This window comes from Dermacentor silvarum, chromosome 10 (assembly GCF_013339745.2).
Source record: "Dermacentor silvarum isolate Dsil-2018 chromosome 10, BIME_Dsil_1.4, whole genome shotgun sequence".
NCBI lineage: Eukaryota > Metazoa > Arthropoda > Arachnida > Ixodida > Ixodidae > Dermacentor > Dermacentor silvarum.
The window spans coordinates 99,845,770-99,868,473 of NC_051163.1; positions in this window are offsets into that span (position 1 = coordinate 99,845,770).

Here is a 22,704-nt window from a genome sequence, read left to right on the forward strand (position 1 = left end):
TTACTGAACTCATTAATATCGCTTCTAATGCAATCGACCAATTCCTTATTTTTTTCCCTGCTATCACTACCTGTCCATAGGTAAGCTACTCCCAGCCACGTCTTTTTACCTTGCCATGTACTACAAATCCATAAATGCTCTTTACATGTTTCGTTTACCCTTCGCCACTTCAGACCTCGCCTAATTAGTACGCCTACGCCTCCGCTTTTCCTTGACCCGGTCATTCTGTTGCACCCTTCCCATACAAAGTTGTCAATAACAGGCGGCTGCTCCAAATCTCGTAGATGCGTTTCGGTCAAGGCGTACACGCTAATCGCTTCATCATTCAGTTGCGTTTGAATTTCCAGCCATTTTTCCTGATTACGACCACCCTGCAGGTTAATGTAGCAAATTTTACCTTCTCTATTCTTATCCTTTCTGCATCTTTTCCGGACTCCTGGTCGCCTAATTCTGCCCTTTACTGGTGTTTCGCTATGTTCAATACTCAATCCTGCTTCCTGATTGCCTGGGGCCCGCCTAAAAAAGCTACAGCTCGTGCTGCGAATCGACGTCCGACCGGTGTTGCTACACTTTCACTAAAATGTATCCCGTCACGCACAAAAGCGCATTCACGGCCTGCTCGGTGCACTTCTCGGTTGATGTCAATGACCGTAAAATTCATTGCTTTAGCTAGAGTCCAAATTTCCCTGTTTACTGCAAGAACTGCCCTTTCAATTTTATAACCCTGCCTTTCAACCTCTGGCACCGTGCACACCGCGATTTGTACTTCCTTTGAAACATTCCGCAGGTCGGTGACCCCTTTGGCTATTTGCTTTGTGATTCCTGCTCCTCGTCCGTTCAGTACATCAATCACTCCACCCATTATCACCACTAGGTGTCTCTCCTCCATTGTGTTCCACATGCGTTCCTTGGCCTTCGCTATCACCTCTCTAATCGGCTTTCCCGGAAGCGCGCTAACCTGGACTCGTTCGTCTGCCCCTATCCCCTCTGCTATCGCCGGCTCTACTTTACGCATGTTGGAATCCCCAACAAAGACAACTCGACGCTTTCCTTCCCCCTCACCGCCGAAATCTGCCCCCGAAGTCACAATGCCCTCCTCTCCTTTCTTATCCTTGCCCTTGGCTTTGTTTTCTTCCCCGGCCGCGTCAGTGGTATCCCCTTCGTGACTATCACTGACGTTTCCGCCATTGCTTCCCGGCGTGGCGGGTTCGGCTGTCTCTGCACTCGCATCGGAGCCAGCTCCGTTCGCGGTGCTCGCCTCGATGCGTTCATCATTGCTTTGCAGAATGGTGGCGCTCAGCTGGATTTCTGCGTTAGCTAGCTTTTCTTCTGCCTCCTTCCTCTGCTTCTGCTCGATTTTAAGTTCCTTTTCTAGCTTTCCAACCCGCTTAGCTAACTTATCCTTGTCTTGCTCTAGGCGGTCTAGCCGCGACCCTAGCACACACATCCTACAGATAAAATCTGCACCATTCGCTTCGCGTGCTGACTTAAACCGCGTTTCTTCCAGCGCGTAGGAACGCTCGCACTCAGAACAACGCACGCGTGGGTTCCCCCTAGTACCAACCATCATCTCGTACTAACAAGGCGTAGATGTGGAAGAAAAAATTTTTTTTCTTTACCTACTTTTATCTAAGCGAGAAGACCAAGAAATATTATAAAATAATTTATAAAGTTTGATTGGCTAAGCTAACCCTCCTAAAAAAACCAAAAAGTGAAATATAAAATAACAAAACTTATCTCTTTGGCACGCTCCTCCTGCTGCGCGCAAGGCGACCTCCTGAACGCCACCTATAAACACTTATCCTAGTATCTTAAACTGCAGCATGTTAGTGCACGCGCTAGGCCGCACCTTTAGTCGGCGAGGTGGAGCAGCCGTGGCTTCAGGGAAGCGTGCTCGTCTCGCACTCGGGAACCCAAGTTCGATTCCCACTCAGACCTAAATCTACTAAATTTTCTTTCAAAGCCACAAATTTACTTCGGCTATAGGAACTTTCCTGAGAAATTTGACGTCAATCCGAGCATTTGTTGCCGTGATTTTACTATTTGCGGCGTCGGTCATTTTTCTTCACGGCGCAGTTTCGCCAAGGTCACCGCCAAGGGCGCCGCCAACATAGACAGCTAAGGCTTTCGCCCTAATAACATTTGCTCATATCTTTGATCTAAATTCTGCGTCACCTCTATATGTCGTGCGCTAAACTGATTCGCTGGTAATCCGCCTTCACAGCAGTGGAATGGCTTGTGATTTTTGTTTTATTTCTTTCTCGTAAATCTTGCAGCCAGTTACTAACGTGTTGGTGTACTTTTTGCCAATCAGTGAGATAAAAAAAACAAGACGACTTTATTGGTTGTTGACTAAAGCTATGCTCAGTAATTGTGAGTTCTGACAAGAAAATGTACGCTGCGTATGGGATTGGCGTCTCCGGTAAATATGTTGTGAGGGCGCACTGACGTCTGGCCAAAGGTACGACCATCAAAAAATAAAAAGACACGGCGTTATATGTCCGGTACGTCATGGTGACGTCACGTGTCGCGAAGTGTTTTCTTCGTGTTTCGGCCGTTCTTGCTAAGTAACCGTAGTCGAAACTTCCTAAGTACAGTGTTTGTCGATTTAAAAATACAATGTCGTCACTTTTTAACCAATAAAGAAATTAATTACGCCCGAGTGGGTGCAGCTGGATGGCCTCAAATCACTTAGTTTTGACGAAAGGGGACAGAAAGTGGCAGCCAGATACCCTGATCCCACGAAACCCAAGAAGATTCGCAGTCTTCAAAGACCTTGTCTTGCAGAAAAGTTTCACGAAAATTGGAAGTGTTGCAAACTACTCTTTTAAGTGAGATCAGGATGCATGGGAGCAAGATAGAGCGGAAACCATAGAGCATACACGTTCTATTAGCGAGCCACCGTAGCCAACCAGAGGTCAATCCGGAAGTAACCTTGCTCTAGAGGCAATATGATTTTAAGATCACCACGCGTCGGAAATGAATCAGAAGTCCTGCTATCAGGCGTGAATTACGATCAGATCACGGTTTTGGCTCATAAAACGCGCGAGAGAATATTTTTTACTTCTTAGTCATCGGCTGTTTTAGCGTCATCAACAGTTTGACTTTGTTATTGCTAATGAATGAAAAATTGACGAAGTTGATCAGTTTTCTTAAGTTTTTCCTGATCTTTCTTTTTCTGCCTATCATTTTTACTACAATGTGGCTCAAATGCCTGCGCTTGTATTTGCTGTTGTCACGCAGTTCTTGATGTATAACATGCCCTGTTCTCACATGTGTTTTTATAAATTAATTTACAAGTCATCAGCAGTGTTCTTAGAAAAGGGAAGTGGGTTCAGTTGGATATGTTGAAATGGTGTGAACAGGTGCAAGTGACGTTGTCAATTTACATGTAAAGCGCAATAAACATGAACAATAAAAAGCAGCTGCAAGAGAGGCTAGGTGTGGCCCCGTGCATTCTTCACTAGCCTATAGCAGACGAAACTGGCCACGCGATGCGTCAACCGCGGCGAAAGGAACACGCATAGCCGGAAGGGTCAAGCCACACCAGATAGACACTCAGTTAATTTCGCATTTCTTTTTTTTTTTTGCTATATAAAGGTGTTAGAGTAGACGGCACTAAGCTGCGTCAGTGGATTTGAAGGCTACTACGCTGCTCAAGTGAAAAACAATCACGAAGTTTCCGAACCCCACCGAAACGGGGTGGGGCATTGCGGCCGAGCACTTTGTATCACAATGTGCTGGTCAATGAGCGCAATCCGTCCCACCAGCCAGGTTGTCACAAACCATGATCTTTGGTATGTGGCGCTGCACATTTGCCAGCAGCTGTTGCACCTCTTTTCCCTGGTAGGTTTCCAAGAATGGTTTAGACTCTAAGGTTTGTAGTCCATTGTTCTGCGAAGGTTGGGCCCCTGACGTCATATGACGGGAGTGGTAACATTTTAGGCAGCTGTCTGTCTTTCGTGCCGCGTTTTCGTACTGCTCTCATACCACTCAAAATGCCAATTATGTATACAAGTGAGAAAAAAAATCAACCAATTCAGCACTGATTCAATGACTCAGAAAAAAATGTGAATAATTAAACGTGTTACAGCGTGGGAAAAACGGTAGAGAGCATTTTTCATCACAAGTTCTACTAGAGTGACGCTTCTCGTACTTCAAGTATTTGTCGTTACTTGGCATTTATGAAGTTGTAAAAGAAAAGGACCAGAAATTTCCAGCAGGTTACCTTTCGTAGACTGGCCAGAGCTGCCAAACGCACTTCTATACGGAGTGCTGTAACGCTTTTCTGCCGGGCATACTTTAAAGAAATAAATGTAAATGCCCTACTTCAATTTTTTTTTCAATAACGTCGGTCATGCACTTTTGGTGTGGCTTTCAAACTATAGTCGCATACTCCAAGATAGACCGAATTAGTGTTTGTATGCACTGTTATTTTCATGTGGGGGGAAAGCACTAGCTAGCTTTGTCTTTAATAAATCTAGTTGCTTAAATGCTCGTGTGCAAATTTGATACCAGTTTAAAGACAGCGTTAAGGTGATCCTCTAATGTTTTAATGTTCGCCGGTTTCATGTCAGTAACAGATAGTGTCTACTAAGTGTGAAATGGTGTCTACTGCACATTGTTATAACAGGATTAATTTGCATCTCATAATGGTCGCACCAGTTGACGATTTCACCTATGGATTAGTTAAACTTTGCTAACTGGAGTGAAAATACACAATTGTCTGCACAGAACCTCATTATCACTACAGGTTCCATTATACAACAATAATCGTCACTAACGTACTTAAGGAACTGTGTTGGTCTGAGCACAGACCCATGTAGTTCAGTAGAGAACGCACTGACGCGATCCATTTAAGCATTGCAACTAGCGTCGTGAGTGCGATTAGAAAAATGCGCCGAAATACAAGACGCCGTTTTCGAGTTTGGTTAAGCATCTTAAGTTTTCATTTTTATAAACCAAAACTATTGAGGGCATTGCAGATGAGTTGGAAAAATTTATAAACCGAATCTGTGTGGAGTTGAGAATCAATAGTTGTAGCAAAGTCACGAGCAATTCCAAAAGCTGGGCTATGGTCGAAAGTCCCATTTGGAAATTGTCTGATGGTATGAAGCAAGTTATATTCTAAGTAACTCATGAGGCCCTAATTTATGACGTGCGGAATTATCCCGCAGCAGATGCTAGTTAAAGATATCGGTCTGTGTGTTTCTATAGCCGTTTGTTTTCGCTTCATACACAGGCATTACTTTCGAACAAAGCCAGTCAGCAGGATGCACTACTGATTCCAGCGATAAAGCGAATATTTTGTGCAGAAGAGGGGACGACCGAGTCGCGTAGCGTTTAGAAAATGTATTAGACATTTTGGCCGGGTCACGTGATTTTTTGACATCGAGTTTTACAAGCAGGTTAGGAGGGCCAGCTGTCATTAAGGTAAGCTGTGACATCTGTAATTTTTTGCGTGTCAGTGTTATACCTGTAGGGTGCGCGTGCGTGTGTGAACTTGATTGAAATTGTGTTAAAAGAATTTGCCATAGTACGGGGCTCTCCAATGGTACTACTGGAAACTTCCATTTGATGCACAATGCCTGTCTCGTTTGGATAAATACTTCCAGAATTTACGCAGTTGATTTGTCATAAACTCGGTGAAAATGTTGGAGAAAACGACCTCTCTTTTAGTCTTCGTACTGAAAGCTTTTCTTTGAGTGTCACTAACTGGCCATGCTGCAAGGACTGTTACAAGAGGCAATGGATGGTTGCTCAGAGGCCTAGGTTTGAAGGTGAATTGTAGCCTTTGCTGTTCATATAGAGGCGCTCCAGCAACACGTGAACTACGTCATCGTACGCCATTGGACACACACACGACACGGAGGTTGCAGGAATAATTTTAAAGAGGAAGTGCTTTGTGCAGACTACAGCAAGGCCAAGGCGGTGAAATATGGTTTCCGCACTTCACGGTATCTTCGCATATAACGCGCATTTTATTCCAGGGATAACGGCATATAAAGTCGTCCTTTAGGGCTCCGGATCGAACTATGAGGCAGATGATTTCGTTGAGGTCTTTCGTAATGTGTTTCTGAGATCGTTGCTAAAGAGCGGGGTGGCGTATTTTTCTCCATGTTAACGTGCACGTTTAGCCAATTCGTCCTCTCGTTTATTACCAATCAAGTCGACATGACTTGCATAAAGGACTAGCTCCAGGTCAACGAATTATTAGCGTCGAAAAAAGGAAATGTTAGAATCGCATGCGGATTTCCAGTGTCTCAATAAATAGACAACTTTTTTCGTTAGGTAGACAGATCAGCGGATGCGTGGTTTCTACACATGTATTAGAACACTAAATAGTGTTGCCCGATTTCGCAGAGTTGTCAGTTTCGCTATTTCTATCTACAGTGCAGCCTTAAAACAAAGCAACTGGCAGCAGCTGCGCCTATAAGCTTTGCTTGTGTCTGCTTTGTAAGAAGCAAAACTACAACTTACAACAACGCAGAACGACTTGCATCATGCCGCTTGACTATCCAAGAGATGGCTCGCTAAATTGCGAAGCATCCTTAAAGACCAGTTTAATTGTATTTTTGCCTGCATTCTGATCCTTCGGGTTATATTTTGTTTGGTGCAGTGTTGACCGAAGTCGGCAGCTGCCCAGCGTGTTACTAGTACTAATCGAAGTTTTAAAGGACGAAGTGAAGTTTGCGCTCGTGTAAACATACAAAGCTGTGAAAGAAATGATTTGCACTTTGAGACCGAACAGCACGAGCGACTCTTAGGCACATCTGAGTCGTAGCTACGCTTTCCCTTCAGTGGTTGGTCAACATAGTCATTTCAAAAAAATATATCCCATTTCTTTTCTATTCTACTTTCTTAGTCCTTGAGGAAAGGAAGAAAAAAGTACAGCGGGGACGAGAAAAATATAGGGATCGGAAGGATGGCGATAATAAGAAATATAATTTTTTTTGAAGTTAAGCCAAGGTATAGCCGAGCATTTTGAACTCGGAGCATATGAGATGCTTTTTACGGAGGCGTAGGGTGTGTAGCAGCAGTGTGCAGTTTTTACAGTGAAGCTGTATATGGCTAGGTTCTGGCGGATCGCGGACAAAACGACGCGTAGAACAACCGATTTCGTCTGCACGTGCGTGGTGGTTTCCCGCCAGTTCTGCTTTAGCACAGGTGTCAAAACTGATGATGGATGCCAAAAGAACTTCTTGGGCAAGTTGCTGCTGAGATTTGCTAGGTATACTTGAATGTGGCGCGAAATACATTTCCTGAAAATGGGACAGAAAAGAGGAGCCAGTGAAGCGATGATGGATGGCCCATTGTTATACCCATCGTCACGGCCGATGCCTCTTTTACAGGTGTCGCGATACCCTGTCGAGGCACGTCCCACAAATCGTTGTGTCCCTTTGTCTCGTGCCGTAGAGATCGCGCGAGCGCTGTTATCAGCAGTTGCCTTTTGGACTCGCTATGGGACGGACGCTCGTTTAACCACATCTTCCAGGGTCCTGACGTCAGGATCCTGACGATGCCGTGCGGAGTGCCGCGGCTATGAACACTGTGGCCGATACGCTAGTCTACAACGATGGGGCGAGCTCGGCGCAGCAAGCGCACTACTTGGCCATCGCGCCGGACAAAAACAAGACGACGGTGTCCTTGCTCTTTGACGAACATGCCGAAAATGCTCAATATAGTCGATAATGATAATACATATATATAGTATAGCAATATTCACTATAGCAGACCCACCATAGCCATAGCATCGCTAGGTTCTCTCTTCGCAGTAGTGGAAGGGCTCTGAGTTTCTTTCCGTCTCACTACATCTTTGTGAATTGTTTCCCTTTTCTACGACTTAGTGTACAAGAGAATATCTGTTTTCACGGGATACACCATGCTTCTCCTGCTTCAAAAATGTATTATTATCAGCCTCCGCCAATTAATTCTTTCTCTGCCGGAACACGTAGAGTCACTCGTTCCTTTCAGGACGATCACCACGTCACTTGTTGAGGAAGCAGAAGTGCGGTCCCGTTATCACTTGAAAAAAGTTTGTGTTTGCGTTCGCAGAAGATCGGAGTTCTTTCCGGCGGACTTCTGCTGAGATGTACGTTAGAGCGTATGCAAAGATGCGATAAGAGTTTACCATCCCTGAAGAAATCTTTGCTGAATGAATGCGCCGACTAGACACCATTTTTCTCCGTATTGTTTTATATACTGCGAAGGCACCAGCCTCTCGCGTCGCTACCACAAAATCACTGATGGGAGTTTATCACAAAACTTGAAATATTCAAACATGGCACTCAATAAATGAGAATAATTTTTAGATAACGACTTTATCGTGTTATTTTTTTTCCTGCTCTGTATGCGGCACAATAACTTTTGACACGCCCCGGTGGCTTAGCGACTGTGGTGTCGCGCTGCTGAGCACGAGGTCGCCGGGTCAAATCACGGCCACATTTCAATGGGGGCGAAATGCAAAAACGCTCGTGTCTCGTGCATTGGGGCCCGTTAAATAACCGCTGGTGTTCAAAATTAGTCCGGAGTCCCCCACTACGGCATGCCTCATAATCAAATCGTGCTCTTCGCCCGTAAAACTTCAGAATTCAGTAACATTTAGTTTACTTCAAGTACGTTCGAGGCGCCTGCTCATACGCGAGCATGTCGCATATTAGACCGCTGGCGTCGTTATTAGAACGCTTATTAGAACGTTGCCGTCTCAGCACGGAAGCGCAAGCTCCAGCACGTGTTCCACACCCACGTTTCTGAATGGCATGCTAGTGCAGTGCATCGTGGATGGGTGTTCGCCTTATTACAGAGTTTTAAATTACTGAGCGTAAGCGGTATGCGTACACGGCAAATAGAGGCTGCGGCACTGCGCATGCGCAGAACGCAATGGGTGATTTGGACAGCCGGCTCGGAAGAAATGTTAGTGCGCGAAAGAGGTCTCGTTACTGACGCCGTAAAAGAGAGTTTACGGGAAGCGAACTCACACAAGGGTAGCCAAGGCATGCTCATGTTTAACTTCATACTGATGCCACGTGGGCGCCCAGACGAATGAAAAAAAAAATGACAGGCTTTCACAAAATAACAATAGCAGTCAAACACGCCAACGCCGTCCCATTCTTCAGTCTCGTGGCTGCATTCCTTCTCTGGGAAGTGAAGAGGATGACCCGCGGATCACAACGAATCCGGTAGGAATTCACTTCCGAAGCGAACACGTTGTACAAGACGCGAAAATTTCTAACCGGGTGGATTTATTCGTGTCAACAGAAACATGCAATGAGTAATTTTGTATTTGTAATTTATTTACGAGCTTTATATTTTAAGAAATGCAAGCGCCACATGAAATGACCTGTTGCCAGCGCAGAGAGTGGCGCGACTTAAGTTCGAGTATGCTTTTCTGCTTGGGTACGCAAGAGCAGATGCACCCAAGCGCTAGGGTGCCCTGACGCTATGGTAGCAATTTAAAGCTCTCTATTTCTGCGTTAAGAACAACGTCGCTTTCTTTCTGGCTTTCGTCTGAGTAGCGAGCGGTACCCAGCATAAATAGTGGCATGGGTCAACGCCGTAAAGCGGCTGAATCCCTTACGATAACCAAGCATTTTACATTGAGGAGTATGTAATACTAAGGCCGCATCGCCGGAACGACAAATTACAGCAGAACGCAAACCTGACACTAAATATTTGTGGTAAAAGAGAAAAAGGTTTGTCCTGCGCAGTCAAGAAAGAAGAAAGACGAAGAAAATAAGACTGGAACGTGGGCAGGGTGCAGATCGTAGCAGGATTTCTTTTGTAGCGTCGAGAAAAGACAAGCCATGTTTCCACCCCCTTCTCCTAGCCTCCTTACCCCTACCGGCTCCCTTGCACCTTCAACTGCAGACATGACAGGTGTAGGCTGTCCCCCCCTTTCATTCATTACGGCGTCACTTCCCCTCTTTGGTGCTCTTTGGTGGCTCAAACAGGCCGGCTTCGTTGCCCCCAACAGAACAAACCACGTGACCGTTTTGCACTCTCACCACCTTTGCCCCAACACGTTGCAGCCAATAGAACAGCTCGTATTGTGACCCCTCTCTCTTTTCTCTCCGCTAATGGCATCTCTCAATCACGACGGTCGTGTTGAACTGAGTGAGAACCTTCCTTGGATATAAAACTAGCCTCAAAAACCTCGGCAGCATTATTTCATCCACGCTCCTCGCAACATCACCGGCACTGCACATCGCCGACATCCTCGACCCACGCCATAGAAGCCATCATCGGGACATCCAGCGGTCTGCCGGCCGAAATTTCACCGTAAGCCGTGAGTTCTGCCGTCGTTCGATCGATACCTTCGCCATGGCAGACTCGAAGTTTTACCTTGCCGAAGACACTCTGATGGATCCAGAGGTTGCCACGTGTGGCGATGCGGTGACTCCCACGGAGATAAAAAGTGACGCCGGTCAGACTATGAAGCCGTGCTTGTCGCCCCACCACGTGGACTCTTCGAAACGCGGCCCGACCCCGTACCTCCTGAGCGGGTTTGGCTGCTCCAGCCTGTACGAGCGGCCAATCCTCTTCGCAAATTCGCTGCCGAGCGGTCGCGTCTGCGCAGGCTGCAGGGTTGTTGTTCCAGCCAGGGCCCTGCTGCTTCCATGCGGCCACATTCTGTGCGAGTTATGCCGCGACATGTGCTTCCTCAACACGAGAGGGCTAGCCCGGTACCAGGACGCCAGTGACGATGGCCCGCCCCGGAGCGCAATGTGTCCCCAGGACGGCGCCTCATTCGTGGAGGCCGACCTCCAGGTCCTGACCTTCCGCCTGAAGCACATGTACCGAGAGCTCGTGTTTTGTGTGCATGCAGAGTTTGGATGCCCGTACAAAGCCCAGCTTCGCCACCTGGAGGAGCACTTCAGCTTCGACTGCCGCTACCACCCTAAGACCTGCAGTCTCTGCGGAAAGAGCGACATCCCGGCGTGCGACATCCGAAATCATGTCTCCTACTGCGCGGGACGGTAGATGTGTTACTATGCTGGGCTCGGACAGAAGAGGTACCTCTAGTCTAAAATAGTGATTCTGTCACCAAGAGTAGTACGTAATAAGCATCCTTGTAATTTACTGCTAGTGGAAACCTCAATAAAGGCAAACGTTTTCTGTCATACCATGTTCTCGAGTGACGGCACGCATGGTGGACGGCTACCGAGGGCCTGACCACGTACATGCCGTGATCATTTTATGAAGAAATGGACGCAGGAAATAGCAAGCGGTGTGACGCGTGAGCGTGTATGTCCCCACTTTGAACATTCGCAATGCGGGTGTATTAAGCTCGGCGATAAAAGGTGACACAGCCTAAAGTATATGATTAGGGACGCAGCTTCACGGCGGATGATTGATGACCTAGATATGAACAGGCGAGCGGCACTGGAAGCGCGGAGCGGATTAATTTAGGAGCGGATGACTTTCGCGCTCGGCGTTCTGAGAGGCACGTAATCAGTTCGGTATCGGTGATTGGTAAGAACGGATCGTAGTGCATGAGAAGTGAAATAAAATATTCATTTAATAATGTAGGTAATTGTGCTGTGTTGAAGTGGGTTAAATATAAGTTAAATAATTAGATAAAGAATGACGCCGAAATCCGGGTTATCTTCGCGGAACGGAGATCGCTATTTAAAATCGTGTTTGTTTTCACCTATGCCATCGTTAGAGAAAAAAGTGCGTTTAACTTCATATAGGACCTAGTGAAGTCATAGCGATGCTTTCAGGATGGACTATGTGACTAAAGCTCGTAAGTATGTTTTAAAGCGAAGCTTTATATGGCTAGGCGAAATCACCTGTGTACAGAAAATTATCAGCATTGGCTCGAGCGTCGTCGTCTTCTTCGGTAGCTGGCTAGCTGGCGCCCCTCGGTTTGCGCTCGTACTACTGCTCCCGGCTTCGTCGTCGTCGTCTGCTTCCACAGCTGGCTGCGTTGCCGCTCATGATTCGAGCGTAGAATTTCATTTCTCTTCTGACGTCGTATTGGGGAGGCCGCGTTTACCGGGATATGAGCCCTTCATTATCTTACGTAACGGGCTGACCTAATTTTGAAGCAATTTAATTTCAAAGAATCGCAAGCAGCAATGGCGGGCGAATGCTGCTAACCACGCCGACGAGCAAACTCGAGACATCAAACGTAAACGACAACGGCGGACTGCGGGCAGTGACGTCGTTCTCGCCATGGCAGTCGAACGTGTGTGTAACCTCATAATTGAGAAATACCTCAATGAACCCCCGGGATTAACCCAGTAATAAACGCCGGGGCCGCACGTAGCAGCTTCGCTGGTTAACCATCTTCACGGAGTGGAAGGACTGACGGGGGGGCTGGTTTGACTATATAAATAGCAGCAACAACGCAACTTCGCTGAGGTCATTCCCTCAAAAGCATTTTCTACAAAAAAAAGGGCTCATCAAAGGCATTTCATTAATACGTAATGCGCCTTGTCACTGTCATCGGAAGCGCAGTTAGTAAGTGCATTGCTTAGTATAAAGGGAAAATTATTTTCTTACAGAGAAAAGCTATTATAACCTTTGAATTGTGGCGATTTGGGCCTGTTGGTGGTACATCGGAAACGTTTTGCAGCACAAGAGCTACACGGACACAAAAGAACACATGGTACGACAGACGAGCGCCTAACTACCAACAAAGCTTTATTGACCACCACACGTGTTTATAATGCGTTCATGACTGTTGCACATGCGCACAATACCTTCTAAGAAAGGACAGCTCTTTATCTCTTTATCAACGAAGCTGCAATAAGCAGCACAAACATCCATTGCTTGGTTGTGTCACTAATGTAGTATTTAGAGTATTCCACTGTCATGTGGAAAGCATTGCGTGGGGCAAATAGGGAGATGTTCGAACGATAAGTTGAATGAACATGCGCTCAAAGTAAATAAGACGGCACGGGATGGTTGGTTAGCAATGCACTGCAGTTCCTGTCCATGTAAGCCCCCCTTTGATCTGTGTACTGTTGTGAGCAGAAGTGATCATAGACTCACCCGAGAGATAATAGAGGCTGAAAAGATGTCTTTTTTAGGTTGAGCCTGTATCAGCACACCTGCGCACATGTCAGATAAAGAGGTGTCTTTTTTTAGAAGATACTGTGTGTATGTGTAATGGTGATGAACGCAGTATAAGTACGCGTGGTGGTTAATGAACCTTTGTTGGTAGTTTGCGCTCGTCTGTCGGTCTGTGTGTTCTTTTGTGTCCGTGTTGCTCTTGCGCTGCAACACGTTTCCTTTTATAGCCGTAGTTTCCGGATTATTATTGTCCGCGAGGGCCAATTTGAGTCTAAAATAAAATATTTTTTTTACATGTAGTCGCACCCTATGCATTGTCTGTAGGGACGAAACAGTATACAGTAAAGAACCAAATACTTTATTGCCAACCTGTGCAAGTCGGGGCCATGTATTAGACTGCATATCATAAAACCGGTCAAAATCGCCCTCGTCGGAGCTGTCAGAAAAAAAAAAAAAAAAAAAAAAACGCGGTTTCACGCTGTGCTCACAAGTCGAAGTAGAGTGTACTAGAATACGGTCGAGTGGGACGAGCGCCTGGGGCGGCACATGCTTTGCAGTGAGGCGCCCGATGTGGAAAAATACTGTGGCGGCGCTGCGATCGAAGTGCATTGGGCCGCATCAAGGTCGCGCCGTTGGAAACTGCTGGCGATGCAGCTCTGCAGGGTTATTCGTACTACTTCGCGCGCTTATATTTCGTTCAGATCGCTCAAATGGTGTTCATAATTGCATCTGACATGTATTTATGCCTTAAGAATTCCTTGCTTTCTCTTTATTTTATTTTATTTGTAAATGCCGCTCGGTGATTGCGCGTGCACTGCGGCCGCAGTGTCGGCTTTCATTCTGCTGTGTTATTGTACGGTCGAAGTGCTCGAAAGCAGCCATTTTACGCATCCCCAGCTGCCTGTAGGGGCTGCAAATATTGCTCGCGTGCAGCGTCGATCATTGCGCAGCTGATTTCTTTTTTTTTTTTTTTTGACGCAGCAAAGAATTTGTCAGCGCAGTGTGAACTTGTTTTTTTCAAGCGTGCTTCCGACCTTAAAGTGAAGATATCACGGCCGCCATCTTGCGTCTAGTTCCGATTCTCCCACCAGGCGACGCCACTCAGTCAGGTTTGGGATTTAATAAATAAGTAATTCGGTAATCATGCCGAACTTATCCTGTTAATTAATTAATAATGGGGTTTTACGTGCCAAAACTACGATTTAATTATGAGGCACGCCGTAGCTGGAACTCCGGAAATTTGGACCACATGGGGTTCTTTAACGTGCACCTAAATCTACACGGGTGTTTTCGCATTTCGCCCCCCATCGAGATGCGGCCGCCGTGGCCGGGATTCGATCCCGCGACCTCGTGCTCAGCAGCCCAACACCATAGCCACAGAGCAACCATGGCGGGTGAAATTATCCTGTTAGGTGACACGAATGCCCACATAACGGAGCGTTATAGCGACAACACCGGGAACCTAATGCTAGATATCTGCGAGCAACGTAACCTTGTTTTTGTGAATACGAGGCCTGTGATGGTCAGGTAACATGGGAAACTGGAAATAGTAACTGACCAGCAATAACGGTCTCATGACAAAAGGAATTTATGATAAGATGAGAGAGGTGGTCATTGATGAGGAAGGGCATTGCAGCATATACAGGGAGTGGCCATACACGCATCATTTTGACAATGGGATACGTAGTTGGGAAAGAGAGCCAGAAGCGAAGAATGGCCAGTCCAAATTTGAACGCTAAATAAGTAACAAATAGAGTCTCACCAGTCGAGTAAGAACTTGGCAAATGGCCAAGCAAGGAGCGGGAGCATAGTGAGCTTCTCAGCGTAGTACCGGGAGAAATAAGGAAAGAGAAGCAACAAGTCTGTTGGAAAGGATAAAGGAAACAGAAAAGCTGATGGATGGATCAAGGAGATACGGGAAGCGATCGATGAACGACAGAAACTGCCATTCCACTCTGTGGTTGCGGATGACCAGTGGAGCTGTACGTATATATGATTATAAATTATATTGATTAAAAAAAGCCACATACCGCATGAATTGTCATTGCCTACAGTCTTTATTGTTTTGCCACTAAGGTTACTATAGTTTTGTGGTCGCTGTGGTAGACGACCATGGGTTCTGTGACGATGCTTGAGCGGGAATGGGCGCGAACGTGACGGGAGGCGTTCGCAGCCTCCCGCCGCTTTCGCGCCAATTCTATCTTCAGCTCACGCCGTCGTTTTTCGTAGGCATTCTGTACTTCCTCGGTCCGCCCAATACGCGGCCTACCCATTACACGGTCTTAACGCAACTGCATGAATAATGTGCCTATGCAGTGCGTGACGTCACCAGCCAAAGAGGCACACCCATTGGCTATTAAACGCAGCTGGGGTACACCGGCGAAACGCTTCGGCTTTGTATCGAGGCTACGGCGCTTGCGGTCTACGGGCTCGGTCTACGCACGCAGCGATCCGCTGGAAACTAGCGTGTAACAGCTTCGGTTCTGTATTAAATAAAAAAAGTAGTCCCTATCCTGTCGAGGAAAAGGGGGGTAAGCGAAGATTGTCGTGTGTTTCTTCGGTGTTCCTCCGAACGAATTGCACTGACGAGTACCACGTTGTGCTCGAATCACAACTGGTCACACGCACTGCAGAAGTTCCGTTTGGGAAAATCGCGTTGAAACCTGACTGTCGCACCTTGGAAGTTGGCGCTAGCGTTGCCGAGGCGTGCACCACCGTTGTCGGGTTCCTGGAGGGCGAGACGGCGCTGACGCTTGGCCTCAACATCGCGATCCCGCAATTCGGGGTGCGCGGCTCTTCGCTGACGTTTCGCGTGGGCTTCGGAAGCACTCACGCTAGAATCGGCACGTCGAAGACGAGCCCTTTCCCGAGCGGGTTCATTCTGGATGAATTTCCATAAAATTGCTTCAAAATTAAACCTGTCCATTGCGTAGCCAATTAATGGCTCAGACACCCTTAAGCAATGACTGATACCCCCGTAAACGCGGCCACCCGATTACGGCGACAGAAGTGGAATTCTACGCTGGAATGATTAGCCACAACGCAGCCAGCTGCGGAAGAAGATGACGCTCGAGTCAGTGCTGACGATGCTAGTCTTGTGCATACATGGACGCCACCGAAATCTGTGAGTTAAAACAAGCTTACTTGAAAAAGCGCAGTATGCGCAAGATGAAGTAAACAGAAAATTGTAAATACACTGGAATAAAAAAATATACGTTCAAATACTGGGTAACGCAAAGAATAAATGTGAAACTGAACGTTGGTTGTCAGAAATACGTGAAAAAAAGAAGGCGGCACATAGAATATTTTAAACCACTTTGAATTATTAGGCATGAAGTCTGGAGTGCAACCACTTACCCTATAGAATGATGGAAGCAAATTGGTTGGAGGCGCAGCATGAAATTATATCCGAAAAATAACAGCTGAAATATTGCAAGGCAATGACGAGGTAGATATTGAGGAAAATTTAGCAGTTTCACGCTAAAGGCGAAGCATCGATTGCGATAGCAAATTAGTTGACAACTGTATGAACTAAGGATAGTAGTTTTGTCGGGCTTTTAAACTTCTAAACATTCGCTGACTAACTAAATTAACAAGCATGCACGGCGTCACCCGTGTACAGGTAAACATAACCACGTCTCGCTCGATGACCGAGGAAACTCGCTGTCAAAACGCCGGAGTGAAGAGGCGCGGCTGCAGCAGCGAGCGAATTGACCTTCGTGCCCTCACTCGCTTCAACGCGAACTAAACGTCGAAAGCAAAGCCCATACGAAGCTACCGACACAAAGTGCACTTTGTCCACATCGCAGAACACTTTCCCGATAGGGCGGACAGCCGCCGCCGGAGTAGAACTCCCCCCTCCTCGCGTGCCTCGCGCGCGACAGAAGAAGCGCGCTTCAACCCGGCCTTTCCCTTTCGCGCGCTCAAGATCCAGCTACGATCGTCGGCTGACCCTCAGGGCAAGCTTTCACTCGCACATACAGCGTACGGCGCGGGGCGACGACGTTACCGTGTTTGGACTTTATACAGAACCTCACAGCGACGTCCACGGCAATGACCACGGTGACGGCAGAAATGCGCTATTGCTGATAAATTTCAACTGGAAGAAAGCAGAAGAGAAAATAAGGTTGCGTTAGGTTGAATAATGGACTAGGACCAAAAAGTAAGGAAGCTCTGTCGAAATCAAGCAATAGAAAACAGCTTACACAATAGGCGAATACCAGACATTTGCTGAGAAAGTAGGAAGAACTTAATTTATAAAGATAAGGGGAAAAATATAGAATTCACTTAAATAGACCGTTGACCATTACATCGATAATATAAGGGTTAGCAATGCAGCCGATTAAACTGAAACTACAAGCACGGGCAGAACATACTGGCGTAATGGGATAACTTCAGAAGGGCATCTAATCGGTAGGTGTCGGGATAATAACCCATTTGCTCTAACTCAGTGTACTGAAACATCCAAAGAAGAAAGGAGACCGTTGTATGTGGCTTTTTTAGTGATTACCGGAGCGTATTGCAAAGTTAACCATATAACATATTGTAGGATATTCTGAAAGGAGAAGGCTTAGTCAACGGCTGTATACTGTTTTTGAGGGAGATTTACCGATAGAATACTTTGCGTTGAATAGGAAGGGATGAAAAGCGAGAAGAAAATTGATATCTTCAAAGGACTAAGACAAGGGTGCCGTTTATCCCCACTGTTGTTTATGATGCGCAGCCTCCCGCATTTCAGAATCAGTATTTTCAGCTCAATCGCGCGAGCGTCCTTCACGCGTCATTTTAGCGCCCAAACCTAACCGGCGATAATGAGCGATTCCGGCAGAAGTACTCTCAAGTGTACTGAGCACTCTTCTCTGCAAGAATCGTTCCACTGCGACGCTCCCTTCAGGACGACGCACGACAGTATTATAGTGTTCTCGCGCGATATAGCTGAAAATGAGGGAGGCTGTACTTGGTAAGGATGGAAAGGGAGCTAGAAGGAATCAATATCTGGTTAATCTGTCATACAAACAGGTGGGTACGTTAGTAGAGCAGCAGCTCCCAGGTTTCTTTCATGCGGAGGACATTGTGTTGCTCATATGCATCGTCATATGCATCGTCTGGCTAATATCTGTGGACAGGAGGCTGAACATTTACGATGGACATTTAGCGTCATAATATCAGGCATTAAAGCATTCCATGAAAACAGTTAACGCACAGTGTCAATACAGGGTCAGGAAATAGCTCGAGTGAAATAATACAAATAAATCGGTTTGTGGATAAATGAGGGCCTTAGATAAAGGGAAACACTGGGAAAAACAATAATAGCAAGGGGAAAGAGAAATGCGACCATAACGAACAACAGAACCACAGAGCTAGTGGCTCCGGGGTACGTGGAAAGGCGCAATGGTTCCAAGAGTTACATTTAGAAATGCGGTTGTTTGCTTGAACTCAGAGGTTCGATGGCAACCGATTCGATGGCAACCAAAGGTCAGTGGGGCGCCAAGTTTCGAAGGGAGTGATGCGCAGAATAAAAGTGATTTCGAAGAGCGAATTAGGAATCTGAAAGAAAGAAATGGTTTGCGAGGGCATTCAAGGATTTGTACAGGGAATATTTCGACTCGCCGTGGTGCCAAAGAACTAAGAAGCTTACCAGCAAGTATACGAGCGGTATAGTAAGCGACGTAGCAGCAAAATACGTTAAAAGCTAAGTGAGAGAGGCTGAGACCATCTCATGGGTGGCGGCAATAGAAAAGAAACCGGCTATGAGTAACTGCCTAATAGTTAAATACGAAATCAGGAAGGAAACAATTGATGACGACTTAAAGGGAAGGTCCTTACTTTTGGAAGCGAGATCAGGAAGCCTTTGTACGAGTATACTATAAAGCGAGGCACATAAATGAAAAAGAATCGTGTGCCTTCTGCGGTAAAGCTAGAAAAACGATGGAAGATGTTTTATTCAAATGTGAAGATAGTCTACCCAGCTGTCGGTTTAGGCAGCACTGGCCTCCTTGAAGCCCTCGGGTTAAGGGATAGCAGGGGGAAAGTAAACATGTCCGAAACAGAGACTAGTGAAAGACGACTGGAGGTTTGGCGGAAGGAATCTAGGGAGACCTCAAACGACGGAGGAGTACAAACACAGCATTCCCAGTAATGGTACAAGAAGTTCGACGGTGGGAATTTTCTGTCTTAAAAAAAAAGAAAGGTACATTAGGCAATATTAGAAAAAGCAGCTTGGTGGTGCAACCTACCAACGCGCTTTAGAGGGGACGCTCATAGCATCCATTTCATCATCATCATCATTAGCCTATATTATTGCGATAGTAATTATATGGACACTCAAAAGCAGATTTCTGCCGTCGCCGTCGCCGTGAGGTTCCGTATGACGTCAATGGAGATGAAATTGTCGCCGCGCGCCGAACGCTGTATGTGCGAGTGAAAGGGCGCGAGGGGCGCGCGCTTTCGCGGGGAGTGAACGCACGGCGGAAAACAAACGCGCGTTCTGCGCCGTGCTCCCTTAAGGGCTCCAGAAGTAGGCGTCTCTTTCCTCCTTTACAATCACCATATATGTAGAGCAAACGCGCCTCTTCCTACGCGCGAAAGGCCATGGGGGAGGGGGGGGAGGGAAGGGAGGCGACGTTTAGCTGCGGCACCAAGTGCCTATTTATATCAGAGGCTCCGGCAACAGTCACCAACGCCGCACGCATTTTGAGCGAACGCGGGCATAACGCCGACGGCGTCAACAACAGTTCTGCGTGTTGCCGGTGCTGCTGCATGTCCAAGTTTATACAACTGATAAAGCTAATATCATTACTCCGTATAGCTCTCTACAAATTTGCTATCGCAATTGATGCTTTGCCTTTCAGGTGAAACTGCGACAACTTTCTTTATGTCCACAGCAGGACGAAGGCCTCTCCTGCGATCTCCAATTACCCCTGTCTTGCGCTAGCATATTCCAACTTGCGCCTGCAAATTTCCTAACTTCATCACCCCATCTGGTTTTCTGCCGACCTCGACTGCGCTTCCATTCTCTTGGTATCCATTCTGTAACCCTAATGGTCCATCGGTTATCCATCCTACGCATTAGATGGCCTGCCCAGCTCCATTTCTTCCGCTTAATGTCATCTATGATATCGGCTATCCCCGTTTTTTTCTCTGATCCACACCGCTCTCTTCCCGTCTCTTAACGTTAGTCCTAAGATTTTTTGTTCCATTGCTCTTTGTGCAGTCCTTAACTTGTTAACCTCCAAGTTTCTGCCCCATATGTTAGCACCAGTAGAATGGCATGATTGTACACTTTTATGTTCAACGACAGTGGTAAGCTCCAAGTCAGGATTTGGCAATGCCTACCGTATGCACTCCAACCGAATTTTATCCTTCTATAAATATTGCGTCTTTCCTTAATGCCCTCACTAAACGGCAGCTCGGTATCACACAAACTATACTCGCGGAGAACTTTCTGTGACAATGAAGGGAAAGCTACGGGCGCGTGGTTGCTGCACATGCGTTAGCGTGCCAAGTAGTCCGGCAGCGTTTGACAGTGCTTTTGGTTGCTCGGAACGGACGCTGAATCAACGCAGCTTTAACGTGCGACGGTTTCGCGTTTCCCCAGACGCGGAAGGTAAAAGCCGCAAAATAAGTAAACTTTTACGCTCAGCGGTGTGTTCTGTCTTATTTAACTGTTGTTAATAAGCTGTTTATGTTTTCTCTTCCCCAGCCTAAACCAACGTGGATTAAAACGAGGGACTCTTTTCTGAAGCTCTCTGGCTTCTGCGCGCTTTGCCTCCGTAGCTTTCCCTTCATTGCCACAGAAAGTTGTCCGCGAGTATTCCTCTAGTCTTGGCAAACTACCCCACTCTGTTGCGGTTTGCACTAAATGCATTTTTTGTCTACCATGTATAAAGAAATATCTTGATGAGAAGACCTCTCAGGGTTCCCAACCCGGAATCTGCCTCCTTGACAGCACTACAAATACTTCTGGTTTCGAGATTAATACTCTGCGCAGACCAGTCATTTCTTCCTTTTCTTTGTCGCGGCGAGCTACCAACATCGTCATCCACAACGCCATCGACATCTGCGCGTGAACGAGCCACGAGACGTTCCATTTCGCTTCGCCGTCAGTGTCATTGCAGGCTGCGTCTCGTCCGAGGCCACCCATCACTTCAAGCCCCTGCCGCGCACGTTGCGTCGTAGCCAGGCTCTCCGAGTCAAAAGGTCGCGGTAAAAGGCTCGCCTACCACAGCTAGCGGATGGGATCTTTAGGCGAACTCGACTCGAGTATGTACTGCGAGGCATCTGCCAGCCGGCAAGTTCTGTTCTTCATCACTCCCCACGGCTTGCAAGAAAACACAGCCAACGGGAGGTCCACGAACGGTCCATCAAGAAGACGGGAAACTGCAAAAGATTGCCCCCAGACTCCAGCTTTCATCAAGGCTCTCGACTGAAGATACAGCGCCTTATCTCGGGGAACCAGCCACGGGCGACGTCTGTATTCCGGAGCTGCCGATGGCGTTACCCTGGACAACGGGTGACAACTACCCTGGCCCTGGGCACCACGAAGCCAGCGTACGGTGGTGGACTTGGATTCGTGACTCCGTCCCTTCCGGTATGGACTAAATCAGCAGTTCTCCACGGCAACAGCTCGGCACGAGCGCGCACTTTACGTCGAGCTCCGAGGAAAATAGATATCGCGTGGGCCACGCTACCACGCTGTCCTCAGAGACCCGTCACGGCGCAGTTACGGTTCTCGATCGAAGTGAATGCACCATCACCTTTGAAACGAGGCACGTACGAAAAACCACAGGAGGCGACCGACTCAACGCTCAGCTCTGATGCCAAAGCGAAGGTATTGGATGCTGCCGCCCACGTCTCGGAGAAAACATGCAGCGTCGAGCGAAACGCCGAATCTGCAGGACGCGTGACTGTCTTCCCGAGCGAGGGTATCAAGCGGCGCGGAGGAGGGCAACAACAGGTGCGTCCGACACTGCAGACGGTACCTGAACGCTTAGACGTGGTAGGACGACAGGGCCATGGACTGATTTCTGCTTCTGGCCACGACCAGAAGGTCGATGCCGTCCGTCTACTCCAGCGCGTCGAATGCCCTTGTGCGTCCACGACCGGTCTGGATGGCGCGTCTCGCATTTTCATAGCGGCCGCGGCGCGTCTGACCAGCCATTTCCAACGGCACGGCCCGCGACTATCACTGTTTCCAGCCTTGACGTCCACAGGAAGCAGCGACGTCGTTTTGTGGTGCGGCAGCGAATACAGAGTTCCGTCCCAGCCTGTGAGCGTTCAAGAGGGCGAGACTTGTGTTCCGCAGACGCCGTGGTACGCCGCCGGGTCAGGTTTGCTGGGCGGGTGCCGCTGTTCCTGGCCGCTATTGCCGGAGGAATCGAGTGTGGGCTCTCACGCCTCAGACCAGCTGCTGGTATTTGAGACGGTGAGCGACCCGGGATGCGAGCGCGTCCTGAGACGCGCGGCAGACTCGACCTCCAACGGCCGGTCTCTGGACGAAGCAAGTCAGCGCCAGGCAGCCCCCGAAGTCTACGCGCTTCAGTACAAAGCCTCAACATGCGTGGATGCTGGTACTCGGTGGGCTGGTTGCTGGCAGTGACAGAGGCAGCCGTGCGCCACGCGGGTGACGACTTCGCGACGCATGGGCCGGCATGACATAGAGCGCACCAGTGGATCTTAATATTG